The sequence below is a fragment of the Bemisia tabaci genome, chromosome 6 (assembly GCF_918797505.1).
Source record: "Bemisia tabaci chromosome 6, PGI_BMITA_v3".
NCBI classification, from domain to species: Eukaryota; Metazoa; Arthropoda; class Insecta; order Hemiptera; family Aleyrodidae; genus Bemisia; species Bemisia tabaci.
The window spans coordinates 28,395,288-28,417,861 of NC_092798.1; the positions used below are offsets into that span (position 1 = coordinate 28,395,288).

The following is a 22,574-nucleotide window of genomic DNA, read 5'->3' on the forward strand; positions in this document are numbered from 1 at the left end:
AGCCTCTTAATTTCAGCGGATTTCGTTTTGATTCAAGCAAAAATCCGATTGAATCAAGAGTATTTTTTCTTGTCAATGTTTTCAAGAGTCTGGACTCTAGATCCAATGTGTTTTTTTCCAGGGATAGGTTGAAATGGAGGACATCTGGTGTTGCCAAATTGCTGGAGCCGTCTCTGCCTTTTGGAGTCTTGCTTACACCGAAAAAGTCTTGAAAGTATTTTTGTTTCTCTTGCTCGACGTTTACTTCTTGGTGGGCTGATCGTTAAAATCGATAGACAAAGCTATAGACGAAGAAGACATGAGGCGTATGGAGCGATCCTATTGGTTGGAATGGGTGGTTTTTATAGACTAAGGGAGAAAATGATGGACAAATCGTAGGGTCTCTGGTAGGTTCCCGTTAGTTCGTCTATTATCTTCCCCGTGTGTCCATTGCAGTCACCCGCTTCCTCCAATAAGATCCCTCCATATTCTTTTTGTCCTCTTCGTCTATCGCTTTGTCTACCAATTTCAACGATTAGTCCGCAGAATAGTTTCGAAAACACGAGAGTGAAATCATTCTTAGGGGCCGTCTTATAATTACGTAACGCTCGTTAGGAGGGGGGGGGGGGGTTGAGGAGAGCGGTATGCCAATATGTTTTCACCTTTTAAAGGATAGGGAAAATTTTCCGCATACATCAGAGGATGCGCGATTTTTCACACCTTTCAATTAGGATAAACTATAGAGCCACAGGTTGAATGGAATATAGACCTCTCAGATGACTAAGTTAATTCAGACGTTGGTGAGGAAAATACGCTGCTGCAGCAGATCCACGAAGCTGAAAACTAATACTGAAATATCCAATTTTAGCAGCCCTGCGTTTTGTCCGTTTGGCCCCTCGTAGTGGTGCGCTCCGGGCTAGGTGCATGAGAACCCCTGAATAGAAAATAGATTCAACCCTAGCCATGCAGGAAATAATTGAGTAGGCCTGAGAACTCACTTCTGAATGGCTGCATCTACCATTTTTTCCGACCAACTATGAGTTGTTATGAGTTCAGGACCTCTGACGCGCGCTGCTTTCCGTTTTCTATGGGTAACGTCTGTTTTTCATGCACCGTGCTCGGCAGTTTATTATGCACGGAGGGAGCGCTCTTTAAATACAGTTCAAGCGAAAATAGTGCAAGGGTTTGACAGTCATTTTAATGACAGCACCTCAACGTTGGTATGAGGATAATGGCGGCAGGGACGGGAAATTCATTTTTGAGCTCGAGAGATGCAAACGCAGAGAAAAGACGCTCCTCTGGCTGAAAGTCTTAAGATCTGTGAGAGTACGAGAAGTCAAATTATTTTCAAATTTTACAGGTAGGGTAAATAAACCAGTTATTTAATTTCGACCAAACTCTCAAATGTATGGCATGTATTCCAAAATAATAATGTAAAATTTATTTTCAGGAGAAAAACCCAAAGATTAAGTTTTCTTTTGTGTCCAACAAAAAACTCACGCCAAAAAAACGCCTCCACTACGTCAGGTATAACTTATAGGTCGTTTTTTTCATCAGAGTCGCGATCAAAATTCCTGGATTTCGAGATAAATTATTCACATCACAAACTTATGTGTTGGTGCACCAAATTATCAAATGAAAATTGTCACTAAAAGGATAAACTGCCCCCATTTTTTTTCTTTCCCCCCTCTTTTTTTTTTTGTTTTTTTTTTTTGTTTTTGTAACAACATGCTTTTGGTTACTTTGGTTTTGAAGAATACTGGCCGATGGGTTGATTGCTTTCCAATTTTTGGTCTAAGTATTCATGGTTTACAATTTCACTACGACATACGCACATAATATTTTAAAGAAATGATTGACATGGTTTTATCTCTTGTCTCGACATTCCTACTCTTTTCCACATTAAAATAACTCGTCACCAGAATTTTCTCAGCATTTAAGTATCACATTATGGACATTCACGACAGGATCTCAGCGGTCAATGGCTCAAACGAAGGGTCAAGGGAGTTCAAAATCCGGAACAGCTGATAAACCCTTCAAAAATGATTGGAATGATGATCTCTCGAAATATGAGCTCATTGCCGTAGGTCAGCAACCTTACATGCATCTTGCGCGATGCAAAATCCACCTCGATGTTCTCAGATTGTGTCGAAAATAGGTTTTTTTGTGCCATGTTATATAGGTCTAAAATGAATTTATGCTAATCGATTTGACAACTTCGATACTTATTTTTCCTCGGCGGTTCCTGTCGATGAAATTATACCACCAACCGTATCAATTTTTAGCTAGTTGATAATAACAAAGTAGCGCAGAATGTTTTCACAAACGAATTGCTTGCAAATGAACCAAGTTTTAATCTACCGTCATTTTTGCGAAGCCGGTTAATATATATAAATAGGTGTGTCTCTTCCATTTTTTCTCCATTATTAACAAAAAAAAAAAAAAAAAAAAAAGAGGGAAAATAATCATAATCTCAAACTTCATTCGTCGCCGTGAAATCTCATTTGATGTAAGGTATTATTAAGAGTCACACATGTTAAGTTACCCACACTTTTGGTGTTCCGAAAAAAGAAAACTTATTATAGTTGAAACATAAGCTTTAATTGAAAATTGTGAGTCCCGTCGAAGCTTGGTAAAGGGTGGGAGGGAAGGCAACGCACCACTGATACATAACATACAGTACATAGTTTTTACAGTATGGTTACATTTACAGTACAATTACAGTACAGTACCTTTACAGTTACAGTAATACAGTACAGTTACAGTTACAGTAATACATATTGACGGTGAAAGTCGGCAATCACATAACTCGGTTTGCGACGTCGCAGACTTCCTGTCATACTTTATTTTTAAAATGGAAAACTATTCAACGGCAATTCTTTAAAACTGTCATGATTTTTCTTCTCAATGCGAAGAAAATTCTGCAAAAACTTCAAGAAATAATATCAATTTGTTCTCCTTTAAAAAAATGACGTAGAAGCGGAGATTTTCAGACACCGCAAACGAGTTATGTGATTGCCGACTTTCACCGTCGATATGTATAGTTGATACAGTACATAGTTTTCTTTATCCTATTCTGCGTAGCAAATCATCAAGGGCTCTAATGTATGTCAGTTATTCAAAGTTGTGCTGTTTGACTGATTTTTTCGCCGCAGGCTGATTTAATTTTTCCCTTACCATTCGGGAGGGTAATGGTCGCGAGATAACCAGGGGGTGGATTCAGATCCTTTAGCATTTGCATATATGAAGCTACAAAATTTGTGCTTTTGCCTCCCATGAAATTAACATCTAAATATTGGCGCTAAAATTTTGTGAGGATGTGTTAAAAAGAGCATTTTTTAATATTCAGTAAGTTAACAATGAAAAATTAAGAAGATAAGAGTTTTTTCACACTCTCGAGTGAGGCCCTGACAAATTTAAAAACCACTCCAGCATTCAAATGGGTAATTCTGTGAATAAACCTGGATTATCCCCATACTTGAATGTTTCTCGAAAAGCGAAGGCCATGTTGATTAGTAACAATCAAAAGATAAATTATGATGATTATTTATTGAACTTCAAATATCAGAAAAAGGTAGCAATGCATGTTTCGAGTCCTTTTAGTACCCTTGACGTCAACCTTGACATTGCTCTAACTGTTCTCTAGCCTCCGAGTAATGAAAAACTCATAAGTTGGCACACGCTTTTTATGAACAATTAGAATTCTGAATCTATATCGAGATCAAAGAATATAGTCTTTTTTGGTATTTCTTTGCAATCATTATGACACTAATATCATATAGTCAAAGTTTGCCTCCTTTAGAATGTTAAGTGTGGAATGCAACTTGTGTGACGGATGTTGCAACCGTGCTTCTAAATCTGGCAGAGCGGGAAGGCTTGCAAAAAAGAAACGTAAACAAACAATTTTTGTCGGAAGTTCATTAACATTTCGTCTGATGAACCTAATTCCTTGCGAATGAAAGTAATTTTCTGGGAGAAAGTTTTGGTTGAAGAATCCTTACAGTGTTGAAAAAATTAAAACCCAGTTTTGTTAAACTAACTTCTTACCCCATCTGTTGGAAGGGAAGCCTGTAGATTTTGCTCTGGAAAATTGCTGAAACTATATTCATTGAATGAAGAAACACGAGGACTGGTGTGAGGCGCTATACATTGGGTAGACAGCGTCACCAAGGATCGGATTTTGCCACCCGCATAGTTAAAATTTTTGTAGGTCAATCAGAAAATTGTTGTGGAGATGGATGCGTTACTTCATAAGAAAGTTATCAAAGTTTTTTAAAATAAATTGAAATCGTTAGGTGTATAAGTGCGACTTCAAGCCACTCTCGAACTTACAGCTGATACGAGGGAGTATTTTTGGGTAATTTTTCCACTTGTTCCTATTATTTTTTTACGTTGGATACTGTCGCCTCTATAGAAGTAAAGCAGCTCTTCAATGGGCTTTTAATTTAAAAATTTAGCTATAATAGGTTGTCTAAGTCAACAATAATAATAAATTTGTTTATGTGGGAATTTAACAGAAAAATTACGTCAGGACGAGCTCCTCAAGGTTGTGAAAAGGGTCGGTTCGGCAACCCGCCTGACAGTGACGAGCGTGGCGGGAATTTTGAGCGTCATGTGGCGGAACTGCGGAAGGCAGCGGCGATGGATCGATAAGCCGAAGTGACGGCACGGATATAAAATAAATAATGTCAACGTCAGGACTATAGTTCGATTCCGTAACCCTGCTTTACCCCTTACCCCAGGCCTGACTTTCAACCCCCCTTTCTCCGAAATCTAACAAGTTCCGGGACCAGAAGTCCTGCAGCTGTTCGTCGCCGAGAGAGCATGATTCAAGTCTCAAGAGACTAAATTTGATGAATATAAGATTATTCTATTTTTATTGAAAATGTGTATCACTTACCAAATTTTCAGTTATTTGCTATAGTTTAAAATTTAGATTTAGATTTAAGAAAGTTTGTTTAGGCTGGCAACAGTAGGACCAATTGGACTGAGTTAAGCAGAAAGGAACCAACCCACATTTTGGGAAAAATTGAGTTATGAGTGATTTTGAACTTAACCACTGCTCTACTATCTATCGCCAAAAATTCGAAGTTTTTGTTGGAGCAAATTGTGCAGAAATTGAACTTGAAGTTTATCTTTTACATTGAGTCTTATGCAGGAGCCAAACTTTAAACCTCTTCTTCTCGGTTCGATCCCGATGTAGCTTGGTTCCTTTCTGTTTAACTCCGTCCAATTGGCCCTGTCTTCCTCATGGCTATCATAGCACATTCAATACACACAATACAACAAACTACATCATCTGATAATATTTGCAAAAACAAAGGAAAACTGCTTAAAACAAAAAAAAAATAAAACAAGAACTTTTAGGGCTGAACATGCTTTCACAACTTTAGGGAAAATATAGAAAAGATCAGAGACTAAATAGGCTAAAAGACAGAGAATACATTTGAAATTTAAGGAGAATCAGAAATTAAAAAAACAAAATTGAAAACTGCTCCCTTTGTTTCAGGCTCTTCCGTATTTGTTAAATTAGAGAAAACGTTCGACACTTTGTCCGGTAGGGAACTAAGAATCGGATTTTGAGATTTCGGAAATTATCTCTTGTGTCCTAAAAAGTAGGTTGCGAGCGTCTCTGGTTCGAAAATTTGTTATTCCAAAAGAGAGCTTATAGCTGCGATAGAATCCGGCAGCTCTGCGCCCTAATATGGCAGATAAGAATCGCAAATAATTTTCTTGAAAACCATGAATCCGATGATAAGCAGCAGAATCGGCACAACATACACATTGAAAAACAACTTTATCTGGAGAAATCCTTCAAAAAAGGAAAAACTATACATTTAAATTAAACTATTTTTTTTAACTACAAAATTCAACGGGCCACAACTTCAGCTGAGCGCGAAATTTCTCGGCATTTCTTGTTCCAAAATGCTAGTAGAACACTTCTTCCATGCTTCAACATCAGTAAGTCAATTTTGAGTTTTTGTGGAGTAAGTTCCCTCTTTCCTGGGCGGAGCGTCCAAAAGGGGAAGTTACGGGGTAAAGCGTCCCTTGAAAAATGCGCATCTGTATTCTTATACATACATTTTGACGGCGGGACTACCAGACCACGTACCTTGGTTTGCAACACTGCATACTTCTATCATACTTTATTTTTTAAATGAAAAACTTCTCATCCCTAGTAAAAATGAGTCAGCCTGGCGTTAGGCTGATTCACTTTTACTAGAGCAAGGTCAACGGTTGAAAACTTCCTTGATTTTCCTTCTCTGTGTAATGAAAAGTCTGTGAAAACTTCGAGGAAAAATACTGATTTGTTCTCCTTCAAAAGAATAAAATGGGGGCGGACATTTTTAAACACCGCAACCAAGATACGAGGGGTCCGATATAGTTTCACCGTCGATGTAGTTTTTAAAGCGATAACAAAACAAGATATCTCTTTCAAATTTTCTATGAATATTTTTCATTAAATGAAAACTACTCCCAGAAAATGCCCAGAAAAACTGCCGGGATTCTATTTTAAGTGTTGAGCCCGAGTGCAGATATTTAACCGAAACACGACATTGAATCCAAGAAAGCACGGAAAAATTAACGTAGACGACATGCAACGAAAATTGGTTAGTCAAGAAAAGTGAAAAGCGCAGATACGAAGCTAGGGAGGGTAAGCTAATAAAGAGAGAAGATATAGTGAAAGTAAAAATGAATTAAAGCGATTAATTAGCGAAACTGACCGCGAGATACTGACTGAGAAAAACTAAACGGCTCATGCGGAGCGAGTGAATACTGAAATGGCAAGGCTCTCGTTGCCACTACTGGCCAGTGGCCATACTGTCACACGCGTGCACTAAGTTGGACTGCATTTTGCAATTTGGAACTATAAATTCTGGCCCGGTTTAAAAACAACCTATGTGCCATTAGTTTCCCTGTGCACATAAGTGTTTTTCCAGAAGAGCCAGAATTTATAGTTCCAAATTGCAAAATGCAGTCCAGTTGAGAACGCGATAAAAATTATTCAGGGCAGTCCTGTCAATTTTCAAAATGGAGAGAGCCTATCAAGAAAAAAAACAAAAACAAAAAGCAAATAAATTAGCGAAAAACTTAAAAATACGCCGCCAGTCTCATCATAAATAGTGAACTTGGGTGAAGTTTACTAACTTTTTATAGCCTTTGTTTTATAGTCATTGTAAATTGCTCAAGCTTTGGTATGAGCTTGGTATAAGTTTGAACTTGCTTTGATGGAATTAAAGTACATAGGTATTGGTTCGTAATAATAATGCCAACTTCTTCTCACAATGCAAAAACTGCATTATAAAAATTAAACAGATAAATTGTGTTTACGTTTGGTTAGATTACACCAATTTTTAATCCTTTCGACGCGATTTTTATCAAAAATGATTGGGGGGAAAAACGTATGCCAAAATTAATGAGTGCCTCATCTCGAATGTCAGCGTAAGAATCAGGCACGCTAAAATATTTAATTCCAAAGCCAATCAATTAACTGAACAAAGCTAGACCAGTAAAATTACGGACTTTAAAAATTCGTTCCTTCAATTGATTTATGGAGACATTTTCCAGAACATCTTCGATAGGTGTCATCCAAACGAAGAGCCACCGAAGATAACACATTGCAGGAGGGTGTGGGTGAAATCCCGTGGATTTCATTGCATTGAATTTGACGACAAGGAAGAAATCAAGGACAAACTTATTAATTTTAAGTTCAATTTCAAGTGTTACTAATCACCAAGATTGCACACTAACTTAATCAAGTTCTCCAGTCACTTTTTGAGTACATCTGAGGTGATTTTAAGTTACAAAAATGGCGCGAACGAAAGCGAGCAGTTTGATGGCACCGAGTTTGATTGAGAAAAAAGAAGAGAATAATGCTGCAAAAACGTTTGTATTGAGGTGATTAACTTTCTAGAAAAAAACGTTTTCAGCTTAGAGGTCAAGACTTAGGTAAGTATCAAAGGTGATGATAAAACTCGACCAATTTCAATTTTGATTAAATATTATGAGATAAAATATTATTTGAGACTCAACTGAAAATATTTTTGTAATGGTTCAATGCCATCATTACAATTTCAAATTCCAATTTTTCAACTTCAAATTATGATTGTCTCAATAATGCTTTATTTCATTGACAATACGCACTTGTACTTGAATTTGAAGGAGTATCATAGTATAGGCAATATACCCTCCAAAAGTCCTAGGTAGATGAAATTGTGCACTCGCATGCATAGTTGCACAAAACTGCATGTACCATTTGCGCTGCATGTCAAATGGGCATAAAATGCATTCATACTATCGAAAATACCGGTTTGACAGGCTGTGAAGCAATAATTCCGGTCTGTTCAGCTCATACACTAACAAAATGAACGAAACATGATACTTTAATCTATGAGCGCACACAAGTGAGAAATTAATTTCCACATTTCGGTCGCTTCAATTGCATAATATCAGAAAGAAGGAACGAACCGTCTCCGATTCGTGGCATGGCTAGTGCTCATCGAAGAAGTATATATTTTCGAAAACCTGGGGAACTTTGACATCTTTGATAAAATGAGGTAGAGATGGGGAAAAGTGAGCAAATACTGGAAACAATTGTAGAAAAAATAAAAGTGTAAAAAAGAGGAGTAAGTTTGCACTCATATTCTCCCATCTAAATGAAGAATTTTGTTATTTTGGTTTCAGGAATTTGAGGGGCTTCGAAGACAAGGCGCGTAAGTGAAGTTAATGAGTATACTCACAGTTTCAAAATTACATGAGGCCTGATTAACCACGTTCATTTGCATTGAAAATCGTATTAGTGGACTACATTTTTAACAGTTCATCATCGCGTTGCTGCGCGTCATTTTGACCAGTTCGTCTTTAATACTGAAATAGGAAATGTGAGCGGTTTGCAGTGATTTAGCCACCTTCATCCACTTTAAACATTGTATCGAAGGACTACTGGATGCTAACAGTACACCGCTTCACACTCGTCCTGACCAGTTCGCCTTCAATTCTAAAATAAGCAATGTGAGCGGCATAGGTGCAGTATTAGTTTCTTGATGTGGCCACGTTGGTCTATTTTAAAATGAAAAAATCATGATGATGTGATTTTGAGGTAAAAAATAATTTACAGTAGACTCTGGATTATCCGGATTCGGACTATCCGGACTCTGGATTATCCGGATAGATTTTGCAACCATGTAACTACGTACGCATTCCGATAAGTGAGCGGATCCGCGGAGAAGCGGTCGCAAGGCATATTGGCGCCTGCAAGGCTGGAGGAATACCTCACGCATTGCGCCAAACAGTGAGGTCGGCGTGGAACGCATTAGCGCCTACTAGATTGCATAAATACTTCTCGCATTACGTCAAACGCAGTGCAGTCGGTTAGTTAGCCTAAAACGCACATTAGCGGCTACAAGACTGCACGAATACTTCACGCATTGCGCGCTTTAATCGTTGTATTGTAATTTATCGTTGTCGGCTTCCATTCACAATCACCATTGAGTCGTTCAGTTTGGCGTTAACCTTTTAAATTCGTGTTGATGTATACATAATAAGAATACTGTGGTGTTGGTTGGTGGTGTTTGTGTTTACTATTATTATCGGGATTTCTTTTTCATCCGGATCGGGCCCGGCACCAATTAATCCGGATAATCCAGAGTCTACTGTATCCTCTAGGTGCCTATGAATAAGCACATCATTAATCTACCTTTGGTGAGTTTTTTATAATATATTTGAACCAAATATGTTAGTTTGAAACTCCAATACCAACATTTTGGATGCAACTGAAACTAATTGAAATCGGAATTGCTACATTAAAACACAGTACTTACGGGCTATACTGCTATATATACTTACCGTCAGTTCCGGGCTGATAAGCCGAAAATTCCGAGATGTTGCAGCCGTTGCTTCGGCCTTTGATCCCGGAGCGGTCCAATTTACGGCTCCAACACCCGATATTTTCGGTCTGTGAGCGAGCCTGCAACAACGTCCGACAAGTCTACATGGCCTTTTTTTTTTTATTTTTTTTTTAGTGCATGAAGTGAAGAATTTTCATCGCGATTTGAAATAAAAAAGTACCTATATTGAGAGAGTATGGCCACTGGTGTTACCACCTCTGATTGGCTCAGCCATCTTAGACTGAATGGAGCCCTTAGGACCCAAAAATGGCGGACGCTATAAGTTGATGTAATGCAAAATGACTCAAAATGTAGTTTTCTTTGCTTATCGTAACGAGAAATTTACCCAAATTCACTATTGCGACTTCTTTACATATTTTTAAGCCTAATCGTGTGCAATTTTCGAGAAAAATTATCTTAGATGTAGTAAGGTCGGCAGCAAGTGCGGTTGGTGATAACCGTCAAAAGTTGGTAATGACCCCCCTTCCATCCTCAAAAACCATGCAAAGCACCGCCATTTTCGGGTCCTAAGCCTCTCCATGGGGCCCAGTGGCCATATCGACGGTGAAACTACCAGACCACGTATCTCGTTTGCGGTGTTTAAAAATCTCCACTCACATTTTATTTTTTTGAAGGAGATCAAATCAATATCATTCCTCACAATTTTCACAGATTTTTCTCCGCACAAAGAGGAAAAATCACGGAAGTTTTCACGAACTGACTTTGAGTAGTTTTATATTTAAAAAATAAAGTATGACAGGAAGTCTGCGACGTCGCAAACCGGGATACGTGGTTTGGTAGTTTCACCGTCGATATATAGGTACTCTACATACCGCAAGTGGTCCGCACATCAAGGGAACCGACAGTAAATATTACAAATTAAACAATAGCTCCTCATAAAATGAAGCATCTTTGCGGTTTCCCATCGCCTTACGCCAGGTTTATTTCCGAAGAAGATAGGCAAGTTGGCAAGAGTGTAGATTCATCGATGACTAGATCTGGGGGCACGAGGACGGTTGCAGAGAGAATGAGAGGGGGAGGGGGGCTGAGGGGGCTTGGGGATCCAGGTCCGGGGGTCCGGGCGAGGGAGAGTGGACTCGAAGACCGAGAGCAGAGGAGCTGCCGAGGAGACTAGATTCACTAGGAGGACGGCCACGCCACGCTGGGACCGGGCACCGGGGCAGGATCCGAGGAGCGCCGAGTGCAAACTTTTTTAGCGTGGCGCGTCGCCGTCCGGACCCGGGGACTCAGACAACAGCCGACGCGAAACCCGGCGTCGAAGCATCACCCTGTAGCGCGTTCATTGACCTACCGCAAGGTCTTTCACATTGCGGACTAGACGCTTCCAAGCAGCGAGCGATGCGCGGACCGGGGGCGGGCGGGCAGGGGAGGGGCGCCGCCGCCACTGCACACCGCGTGACGTCACAATCGCAATATCCTCCCCCCCCCCCCCCTCGCGGCCCGGTGGCGGGGTCTCAGCCTCACCAGTTCGAGAAAGCCAAACCATAGCTTTTTTAGATTAGATGTACCGCCAGCGCTGCGCTCCCAGCTCCCCGGCTATTGATCCATCCCCGACCATCTCCTAGCTTTCCTTTAATTTCGTGCCTTCTCGCGCCCCCCCCCCCCCCGCCGCCCCCTCGGCGTGCCCCCCGCTCCTCGACCGAGTTTTGGGGGTTTCGCTCCCGAATTTGACGCCCCCGCCCGGTGCCGCGGCGGTTCGAGCGCAAGAATCTCAAATTTGAGCTCGCTGCAAACAGAATGTAATCTTGTTTGAATATTTTCTGTCTAAGTTCGTCGCCGTCTGCGCGCCCCCTGCTCCTTCCCCGCCGCCCCGTCCCCCCGAACCCCGACCCCCACTCCGTTTCTACGACCCCAGTCGGATACCCTCCTCACCCCCCCGCGCTCCGCACTCCCAACTATTCCCTAGTCTCCCAGTCTGTCTGGCCGTTCCTTCTGACGCCTAATTTTCTTCATTTCCTCCTTTAGGCCCTAATGTCCCTTCGCTGGAGCTCATAGTTGGCTTCCTGGATCTCGGCTACGTTCAAATTGCTCCTCTCAAGTGGAATTGAGTGCATTGGATCAGATCCACTCTCAAGCAAAGCAGTAAATTAAAGGAATATATTGCATTCGGGCTAAACTCAGCAAAAGCCAGGCCCAAGTGATTCGGGAAACAAGGATGAGACTACTAGTTAGTTGGCTGATAGGGCTCTTCATGAGAAACGATGGAGATCAGTTTGTATATTTGTTCCTTTTCATGAAAATTAACTCTTAAAAGATCACAAAGAAACCAACAGATCACTTGATTTTATTTTGGGATTCAATTCAGCGCGTACTACAATCATTGACAGAATGGAACGAACTGAAACACCGTTTCCGGCCAAGTTCAATTTTCTGCCTCCAAATACGAGGAAAAATAATCCACCGACTTACGAGATAGCAATTTTGACCCAGTGCCGGTGTTCTTAACAGGAAAAAATGGCAACCGTTTTCAGGAAGCTCACTAAACCAGGTTCCGTGCTCGGGGATCGAAACTTCCCGGAACTCAACATTCCGAGAACGGAACCGGAATTCCCAGAAACATTTTCACTTTCAATCGAAGGGGAAGTGATTACTTTGCGTATACCTTTGCATGCGCTGCATTATGCGTATCTCAGTGTGTCAAACAATAACTAGGCGGGAAGAAAAATAAAGGGGATGCTATCGTCTGAATCGGGGTTTTTTAGAACTTTCGGCAGCATGAATTTTTTAGTCTTAAAATCCTTATAAAAGCCCTTTCCACCTTTTCCTCCTGGCAACACAATTAACAAAATAGGAGTATTGAGGACGGAAAATTAATGATTTTAGAAAGGGGAAAAAAAACAGTCTCAGCTGAGAAATTATCCGTAGAACTTTACGGGTAAAATTCGAATGGAGATTTGACGTAAAGACATTTTCTCTATAAGATTTGGGTTTTGTCTCATAGGGTCCGCAACTGACCGTAGGTTAATGTATATTTCTGCCTGAACTTCTCTCAAACTCTTCCACAAAAAATGTTTGGATATGCGCTCGAAAATATTTTCTTCAAGTGTTCTTAGATCAGGAAGTGAGGGTCGCAGCCCAGAATGTAGAAGAGCAACGTTGTAACGCATTTGAGCAAGTAAAACATTTTTCGAAAGCTTGACAATGTTACGATACAAATCAGTCATCGGCACAATGATCGACCCTGGAATTAAGTTTAGTGTGGGAGAAACAAGTACCTAAGGCAACGAACACCAAGCGAATTCCAATACAACGCCTGGATGCAACTATTCGAGCTTCACGGATGTGCGCGTTGCATAACCACGGAAATTAAGGCGTTTAGATTCTCCAGGCACTCACCACTCACCGCTTCACCACAGGTTGCACTGTGAGATTCCAAAATGACAGTGCACCTTTACTCCTTCGTTTATACTATAAAGACATCCACAACGCACGAATTGCAGCTGCATTTACATTGCGTATAGGATGTGAGCATCTTCTGTGTTTCAGTTTGATATAGGGATGGGCTGAGCATGATTTTCAAAGCAACTATTCGTGCCTAAGAGGTATTATCGTACTTTAAACGAGGAATTGAAGGCGCTCTGCCATTTTGGTTCCTCGCAGCTCAACCCACCGCCGCGGGTGAAGCGTTGAGTGCCAAGAGCACCAAAACGCCTTCACTCCCGTGCGTATGCAACACAGACATCCGAGGAGCGCGAATAGTTGTATCCAGCCTTTAAGGTGAACGTTCAATGTTCGTCGCATGCTCTACGGAGGGTGCTATGCTTGTTTCTCTTTCACGTCAACGTCACGTCGCATAAATGTGCTGATGAAGTAAACCGTTACTGGTTTTCATTGCGACTTCGTCAATTTTCAAAAATTTGATCAATAATTATTCAAAGTCACAGAGCTGCCGGTCCTCGAAATCGCAAAACATAGAGGCATCTGACAAGATAAATCTGATCTAAGCAAGTTGGATGATAAAGGCATTTGATAGGATACATTGGACTGCATTTTGCAAAAAGGAACCAAGAGCATTGCAATGTTTCTAAGATTGAGCAACTTCTTTTGTCTTGGAAGAAAAACCTGGTCATCTATAAACATTTTCTATTTTCTAAAAACTGTAAATTTAAGACTTTACCATGTAAATTTCATATTTTTGCATGATTACAGTAGTTTTATTGCATAGGATGAAGTCGCACAATCTTACTAACATGGCAATGCCTCTGGTTCCTTCTTGCAAAATGCAATTCAATTAATGGATGAATAGGATAATGAAAATGATCTCAAAACGCCTTTCTATGTATGGTCACTAGATTTCAGCATGGACGTAGATAAATGGAAATTAGAAAAATTACCCGTCATTAATTAAAGCGGAATGTCCATCAGTCTGTATTTCCACTTGGGCTCCCAATCCCCAATCGAGCCTCCCAGTCTCACCTCAGCCATCATCTCGGCGGAGTGTCCGGCGTTGGTGGAGCCGAGTCCGATGGTTGCCACACCTCGTATTTTACTGTGGAAAATCTGAGCTGTTCAGACCAGTCACGCGTCTGGAACACCTCCATTTACCCGTGGCTTCTTTTCGTCGGGTGAGCAGATTTTCTCGCCAGGAAATTAATTTCAAGTCTTCGCTCATCTGCTGGCTACCTGCTTGATCTTTTCGGATTGAACTATGTTTTAGGAGTAAATATTCCAAACGGGTGGAACTAGGAATTTTCCTTGGATCATCGAGTGTCCAAGAGGGCACTAAAAGACCCCTCTCCTAGGAGGCTCTGCGACACTTTCTAAGCTCCAAGGAGAGTCCGGCAGGCCTTTACCACAAAATTTTGAAAAATTGAGTTGTCTCAGGAGAAATTTTGAACTGTTCCCACCGAGAAGTTTATCCAATTGCAATTTCAAAGGTGAAAGACGCGAGGAGCTCTAATTTTAAAAAAAATGCATCACATTTCTCGAGAGGGGCCAAGTAGATTTCTGGTAGGTGCCCCCTCTCCCTCCCCCCCCCCCCCCCCGCTCATGAATGTCCCGCTCTCCAATCTAGGACCTACATCTTATCATGTCACTTAACAGAATGGCGTCAGGTCCTGGATTGAAAGTATGGAAAACTTATTACATCTATACCGTGTCGATACCGAAATTATCAGGGATATTTGTATCTAAAAACAAAAGAAGATCTCACCACCTCAAATAAATAGTGAATTACACAGCACATTGCTGTTCCAAAAGTGGCTTTAGGATCGTCTCCTGAAACGAGGAACCATTCACAGACATTCCAGCCGTTGAAATGGAATCAGTACGACGCTCTCTTGGCATCCATGTTGGCATGGCGTTGCCGCTCCAATCCGTTTTCCTCCCTTTCCCCTCGGCTGCCCACTCCCATTTCTATCTGCCCCTCTTCCGCCCTCCGCCCGCCAATGGCATCCTCTGTCTAGCCGCGCTCTATCCGTAGGTCGGCTACTTCCTGATTTGTTCCTCGTCTCCGTTTTTTTCTTCTTTTTTTTCGAAAAAATCTGCATGAGGCACAGATGTCGCACCGATGGAGGAGCAGGGCCGAGGTATTTTAAGGGATCCAAATTATTTAAGGAGGCGATGTCAAACCGGTGAGATATCGCGGAGGAAAAAGAATGTGCTGCGGTACGAACTCATTGTCAAAGCTGCAGGACATTCGGCGGATTGTGATTTCGCCTAACCGTTCCCGCCCGTGCTTGGGGACAGCCGGACAACCCGGTGCATTCACACCGCACTGGGCGACATTTTCTCCTGCATGTACTCCCCCTCCTCCCCACTCACAATTATATGGCGTGGCGAAGCAAAGCTGTTTTATTTTCTTGTGTAATACCAGAGGTGGACTGAGCAATGCGGCAATACCGGATTGCCTCCATTTAAACCTATGCTAAATAATCGATTCTTGTCGGAGCACCTAGCCCCTCCAGGAATCGATAGATTTCCATAGGCTTAAACGGAGAAAAGACAATATTGCCAATTTGCTGGATCCACAAATGTGTAATACAAGCGCGAATTCCACGGGTTATCGCCGACAGATATCTTTGTGGCGCTGTGTATATATTTTTCGGGCCCAAGATCAAAATTCTATCCTCAAATATGGAAGCACATTATGGAGTGATACATTGGAGTTTGCTTGATCAATCGCATTGCGCTAATTTCGAGAAAATCAGCTGCAACACTGATTCATCCAAGGTTAGATTATGCGTTACCTTGTGAGTTCACCCAATTTGACCCTCTAGTTTCGACCATGGATCACATTTCAACTCCAAATGGAAATCCGGAAGCAGGTTCCTAAACATTCCTCCCGGTTATTCAACCTTCATACGTGTGCAAGTCCTATAGTACGGTGGGTAGTTGCAACTTAGTGGCAAATCGTGATACAGTTTAGCGGTTTTCAGGGGTCAAAGTAGATGACATTTTAAGAGTTTTGAGTCGAAGAGGCATTTCGAATTTAGTGGCAGATCCAAGATGGCGGCCATTCAAAATGGCGCCCGGGCGCGTACTTTGAGCCGCTATAGATCGAGATCCACTGAACCGATTTAATTTTTCTTTTTTTTGTTTAAAAGATAATTTAAAGGTAAATATAAAAAAATTACAAAATTTTTGATTTTGACTATATACAGGGTGTTTTTTCCACAAAAACCGGTTTTTCAGAAACCCGAAAATCGTTTACATTTAAATAACTTTTCAGGATGGGCGTACCAGCAATTTTAGATGTGTTTATTCTGAAAGTGCTTGATTTTAGCTTTCCAACGGTATATTACACTATGGGTCTGTAATTAACAGTTCGCGTAATATCTTAATCCGCGCGGCGGCGGCACGCGATGGACCTCCGAAATAGCAGTGTAGCGCATACGCCATATCGCTCTAGTTCCGCTTCTACTGAACTGATTTCAGATTTTTTTGTTTTGTTCGGAAGGAGTATCAACGGAGAAATTTGAAGATAGCTGAGGAGGGTCTGAGCCCCCGACTCCTTTTTGATTCAATATAGAAAATGTCTATTTTTGTGCTATTCAGTGTTTTTTCCTTCTAGTACGTTGGCTTAGTGCCAAAAAAAGGGCAAAATGCTGCAAATCGTGTTATACCACTTTAGGAGGTCAAACAAGATGACATTTGAAGAGTTTTGAGTCGAAGAGGCATTTTCAAAATGGTGGCAGATCCAAGATGGCGGCCATTCAAAATGGCGGCCGGCGCGTACTTTGAGCCGCTATAGATCGAGATCCACTGAACCGATTTTATTTCTCTTTTTTTTGTTTGATAGATAATTGAAAGGTAAATACAACAAAATCACAAACTTTTTGATTTTGACAATATACAGGGTGTTTTTTCCACAAAACCCGTTTTTGTGCATTGATAAAAAAACTTTTAACCCATATATCTTTTAAAATCGCATTAGTAAGGCCATTTAGTGAGGCCAGGGTATAAATACTCGCCATGTAAAAGAGCGTCTTTTGAGCTTTCCAACGATATATTACATGATGGGTCTATAATTTAAGGTTTTCGCACCACTGCGATCCGCGCGACGGCGGCACAGCGCGGGCCTGCATAAATTAATCCAGGGGCATATGTTGAAAAGAAGCCTCCCGTGGAATAGTGAATGGAGCAAGTGTGAAAAGTGGCCTAATCTCTTCTTTTCGATGTGCAGAAAAATAATTTAGATGTTGTCTAGCTCAATTTTGCGTCCAACCCCTCCAATTCAAGATGGCGGCCAAAATGGGGGCTCGGGGGTTGAAGATGTTGGAATTTGTTTTTGATGCCGTGTAGGGGTCTATCACTATGTAACTTTGGTCGTAGAGTCCGAATTTGAGGTCCAAAATTGTCTCCGGCTCAAAGGGATGCCCAAAATCCAATATGGCCGCCAAAATTTCCACGATAGGGTCAAATCTCCGAAAGTTGCGTAAAACTGCCAAGTAGTATATCTTTCATAGGGTTTTCTGGGTCGTAAATTTCACCGATGAGGTCAGAATTTCACTACAGGTTTATTGAAGCCCAGAAATTTCAAAATGGTGGCCAACATGGCTGCCGCTCAGATAGTGAGAACGGTAGAGAAGTTACCATGCATATAATGATGAATTTTCGTGCATGTTATGTACCCCGCTGATTCTGTATGTAGTCATCAAGTACATTGGAGTGGTAGTGATAGTTGTCTGTAGTACATCTAGGACATGTTCAAGAACGTATTTCCTGATTTTTCCTAAGAAGATACTTTTCTCGCTTGAAGGACAAAATACACAATTCTGAATACATAGGTCACCCTTGGGAGTTCAGCGGACAAAGGGGGATTCCAACTTTGGAGAGCGGGATTCTCACCACGATTTTAATTTTTTTTTTTTTTTTTTTTTTTTTTTTTTTTTTTTAAAATAAAATCAGATAGTAAGCTGAGATTTAAGATAAATCGATACCAAAAATTCCACCATCAGCCAATCCCGCAATGACAGAAAGGTAACTTCTCTACCGTTCTCATTATCTGAGCGGCAGCCATGTTGGCCACCATCTTGGTTCTTAGAGAACTTTTATCGGCCTGTTTCGGTATTTGGACCTCATTTAAGGAATTTGCGACCCAAAAATCCAATGCAGGGGCACCTCACTCGAGGATACGAGCCTCAACAAAATATTTCACTCCGCAACGGCAGCCATATTGGCCACCATTTTGAAATTTCTGGGCTTCAATAAACCTGTAGTGAAATTCTGACCTCATCAGTGAAATTCACGACCCAGAAAACCCTATGAAAGATATACTACTTGGCAGTTTTACGCAACTTTCGGAGATTTGACCCTATCGTGGAAATTTTGGCGGCCATATTGGATTTTGGGCATCCCTTTGAGCCGGAGACAATTTTGGACCTCAAATTCGGACTCTACGACCAAAGTTACATAGTGATAGACCCCTAACACGGCATCTAAAACAAATTCCAACATCTTCAACCCCCGAGCCCCCATTTTGGCCGCCATCTTGAATTGGAGGGGTTGGACGCAAAATTGAGCTAGACAACATCTAAATTATTTTTCTGCACATCGAAAAGAAGATATTAGGCCACTTTTCACACTTGCTCCATTCACTATTCCACGGGAGGCTTCTTTTCAACATATGCCCCTGGATTAATTTATGCAGGCCCGCGCTGTGCCGCCGTCGCGCGGATCGCAGTGGTGCGAAAACCTTAAATTATAGACCCATCATGTAATATATCGTTGGAAAGCTCAAAAGACGCTCTTTTACATGGCGAGTATTTATAGGGGCCTTACTAATGCGATTTTAAAAGATATATGGGTTAAAAGTTTTTTTATCAATGCACAAAAACCGGGTTTTGTGGAAAAAACACCCTGTATATTGTCAAAATCAAAAAGTTTGTGATTTTGTTGTATTTACCTTTCAATTATCTATCAAACAAAAAAAAGAGAAATAAAATCGGTTCAGTGGATCTCGATCTATAGCGGCTCAAAGTACGCGCCGGCCGCCATTTTGAATGGCCGCCATCTTGGATCTGCCACCATTTTGAAAATGCCTCTTCGACTCAAAACTCTTCAAATGTCATCTAGTTTGATCCCTGAAAGCCGCTAAACTGTATCACGATTTGCCACTATTTGCCCTTTTTTGGTAATTAGCCACCGTACTACTACAAATTATCAAAAAGGTAACCAAACTCAGCCAGTCCGGTGGATTTTCAGTCTCGGTGTAACATGAATTTGGAGAGCCGAAATTGTTACACTTTTATCCTCTGATATTTTTCAATTATTCCCAGATTTCTCCAATTTCTACAAAAAATTATTTTATTAAAACCTGAGATTTCCTTCCATTTCCCTCTTGATGATTGTGAAGAAGAAAATGTGAATTTTCTCCCATGTTCGTGGAAAAAGTCAACTTTTCCATCTTACCCCCTTTCTTAAAAAAAAAAAAAAACGGATCACCAATTTTAAAAATCAGAGCGCGAATAGGAAAAATTTCCTAGATTCGACACCAACTCTCTGACAGATTCTCTTATTTTTCGGGTTGTTTTTCATTAACTTATAGAATACTGATATGCTCTGGTTCTTCCAGATCCTACACTGGAAAAAAACACATTGGATCTAGAGTCCAGACTCTTGAAAACATTGACAAGAAAAAATACTCTTGTTTCAATCGGATTGTTGCTTAAATCAAAAGGAGTTCCACTCAATTCAAGAGGCTTGGTTCTTGATTTAAGCAAAAATCCGATTGAATCAAGAGTATTTTTTCTTGTCGATGTTTTTAAGAGTCCTCTGGACTCTAGATCCAATGTGTTTTTTTCCAGTGTAAACACTATGATTTGGATGTCAATAGCCAAACCTGAAAATTGCTCCATGAGAACATTCACGATAGCATCCTCCATCGCATTTGCTGCTGAAAATCCTAAGAGAGCGGCAACACGCAAGAATGAGTTGCGTTCTCGGGGAGGCGCCACGCCGTTTCACGCCGGTCGATGCAACCCGCACGACACGGCGCGACGCAAAGCATATCGAATTATCGGCGCTGAACGCCATCGCACGGAAACCAATTTCATTTTCTGTCTGCGCCTCGACACCGAATAAAAGGGAAAAATTGTCCCGCTACAAAAAGCCATTACGTTTGGCACTCTGTAAATACGCCTATCATGCCATATCCGAGACCCCCTCGAGTCCACTGAAGCCGTTTCGATGAAAGTTCACGATAACCCTCTATTCGGAAAGAAATGATCGAAATTATGAGCCCTTTTTACAGGTTTATGCGGAAAAATAGTCGCTCTGGTTCCGTTTCGTCGGGACTGACTGATGCACAGTCCTTAAAATTTCCGGTGGTTCACGAAATGCGCTACGGAATAATCGGAAGTTCCTTTTCAGCGGATTTAACTTTTGAAAGTTCTACGAAAATTGAGAAAATACTAAAATAAAAATTGACATAGCTTTCATCACATTTTGCGATTCAAAATTTAATTTTTAACTGGTAGTGAATCCAAATGTTCCAACTCACAAAACTCAACAAAAGCACAGATCAGCTTTTAGTGCTGGAGTTTATTGTTAAACGCCTCTCTGGACTTAAATACTGTTGTGTGGGAAAATCAATCCAACTGAAATGTGTTTTTCTGTTCTCTTCTTTTTTCAAAGTATACGATCCCAACAGTTTATGAAAATGCGTCTTGGCTTGGAATGCTTGAGAGGCTAGAAAACCATCTGCTCCATCAAATGATCGCTTAATGCTGTTTAACCGACCGATAGAAATAGGATATACTGTTGTTTTGGCAATGTTCTGGCTAAACTTTGCAACTTTTAAGGTTTTTGATTTGCGGATACATTGATTTTTCGTCATGATTGCCATTGGTGGATCCAGCAAAGTGGCAACATTGTCTTTTCACAATTTAAACTTATGGGAATGTATCAACTCTTAGAGGGGCTAGGTGCTCCGACAAGAATCGATTATTTAGCACAGATTTAAATAGAGGAAATTCGGTGTTGCCAAAATGCTGGATCCAGCTTTGATGATTGCTTGAAACCTCCGGGCGTGACGTTTCGCAAAATTATGTAAGCTCGGAAATTTTCCTCGACCCAAGTTTATGGGCTGATTCTAAGTCAAACTCATTAGGACGAGATTGTGTGTTTCAGTAAAACAGAGAACCCGCCCAACACGAAAATGTTTCCAAAATATTGCAGCAACATTGTTATTATATTTCCGAAAACATTGCTGCAATATTGTCACAATATTGCCACAATATTGCAGCAATGTGCTAGGGTCCTACCTAACAATATTGTTGACAACATTGTCGGGGACGTTTTGGCAACATTGTCGACAATGTTGCCAAAATATTTCGAAAATATTGCACAAATATTGCGATCAGGGTACATATTCCATATCCGTGTGCGCGCTCTCTAGGAGACATCTTTGGTACTAATTTACTTTCTAATGTACATATGCGTCCAGGTTGTGAATCGTAGAGTTATTACTTACCTTAAAATCCGCGCCGTCCTAGTCGGGATTAGAACCCACGCCTCGGGATTGAGTTGATCTCCGAAATCCAGTACTTTACCACCAGACCAGCCAGGCTTGATGTAGATGGGCCCGTAAATTCAATCTCTTAACTATCGCAGGCCTCTGAGTCCGTAATATGTTTGTTTATTGACGGATTCTTATAATATTTTACCAGAATTTACTATTTATTTATTATTTATTTATTATTTTTTATTTCATCCTGTAATTTATGTTTCAAATTTTTTATTAATTGTACTCAACATATTCCTATTCATGTATTTCAAATTTTCATTTTTTTTTTTTTTTTTTTAACTCTCTCTCTCTCTCTCTCTCATTTTTTTCTTTACCAAATTACTGTTTTTATAATTGCGTCTTTTTCCAGTTTTAATTATTTGAGCATTTTTCTAGTTTGAATTTATGTCGATGTATTTATGTTATGTTATTTATTTTTTTCCCCTTCTTTTTGTCTTTTCTTTTCTCCCCCCCCCCCCTTCTTTTTTCTATTATTATCAGTTGAATTTAATTTTAGGTCCGATCCGGGAGATTAATGTTGTTCTTTATTTTATGTTTTACTTCTTGAATAAAATATCTTATCTTATCTTATAAGAAAAGAACAAAAGTACCAAAAACGGCTCCTAGGGCGCGCGCACACGGTTGTATTTTGCTATTGCGAAAATCGCAAAATGAGATCGCTAACTTAACAATAATTTTGCAAATTCAGCAATTTTAAACAATTTGCTAATTCAGCACAA

The 22,574-nt window shown here is 40.6% G+C and overlaps 1 long non-coding RNA gene across 1 annotated transcript in view; it reads right to left on the bottom strand.

Moving 5' to 3' along the window:
• Positions 1-308: 308 nt before the first annotated feature.
• The window catches only part of LOC140224732 (uncharacterized), a 38,923-nt gene continuing 16,657 nt past the window's right edge, over positions 309-22,574 (bottom strand). The window contains exons 2-3 of the long non-coding RNA XR_011899986.1: positions 9,826-9,946; positions 309-8,847 (exon numbers count right to left, since the gene is read on the bottom strand). This is a non-coding gene — a long non-coding RNA (uncharacterized lncRNA). The remainder of the gene's footprint in view (positions 8,848-9,825; positions 9,947-22,574) is intronic.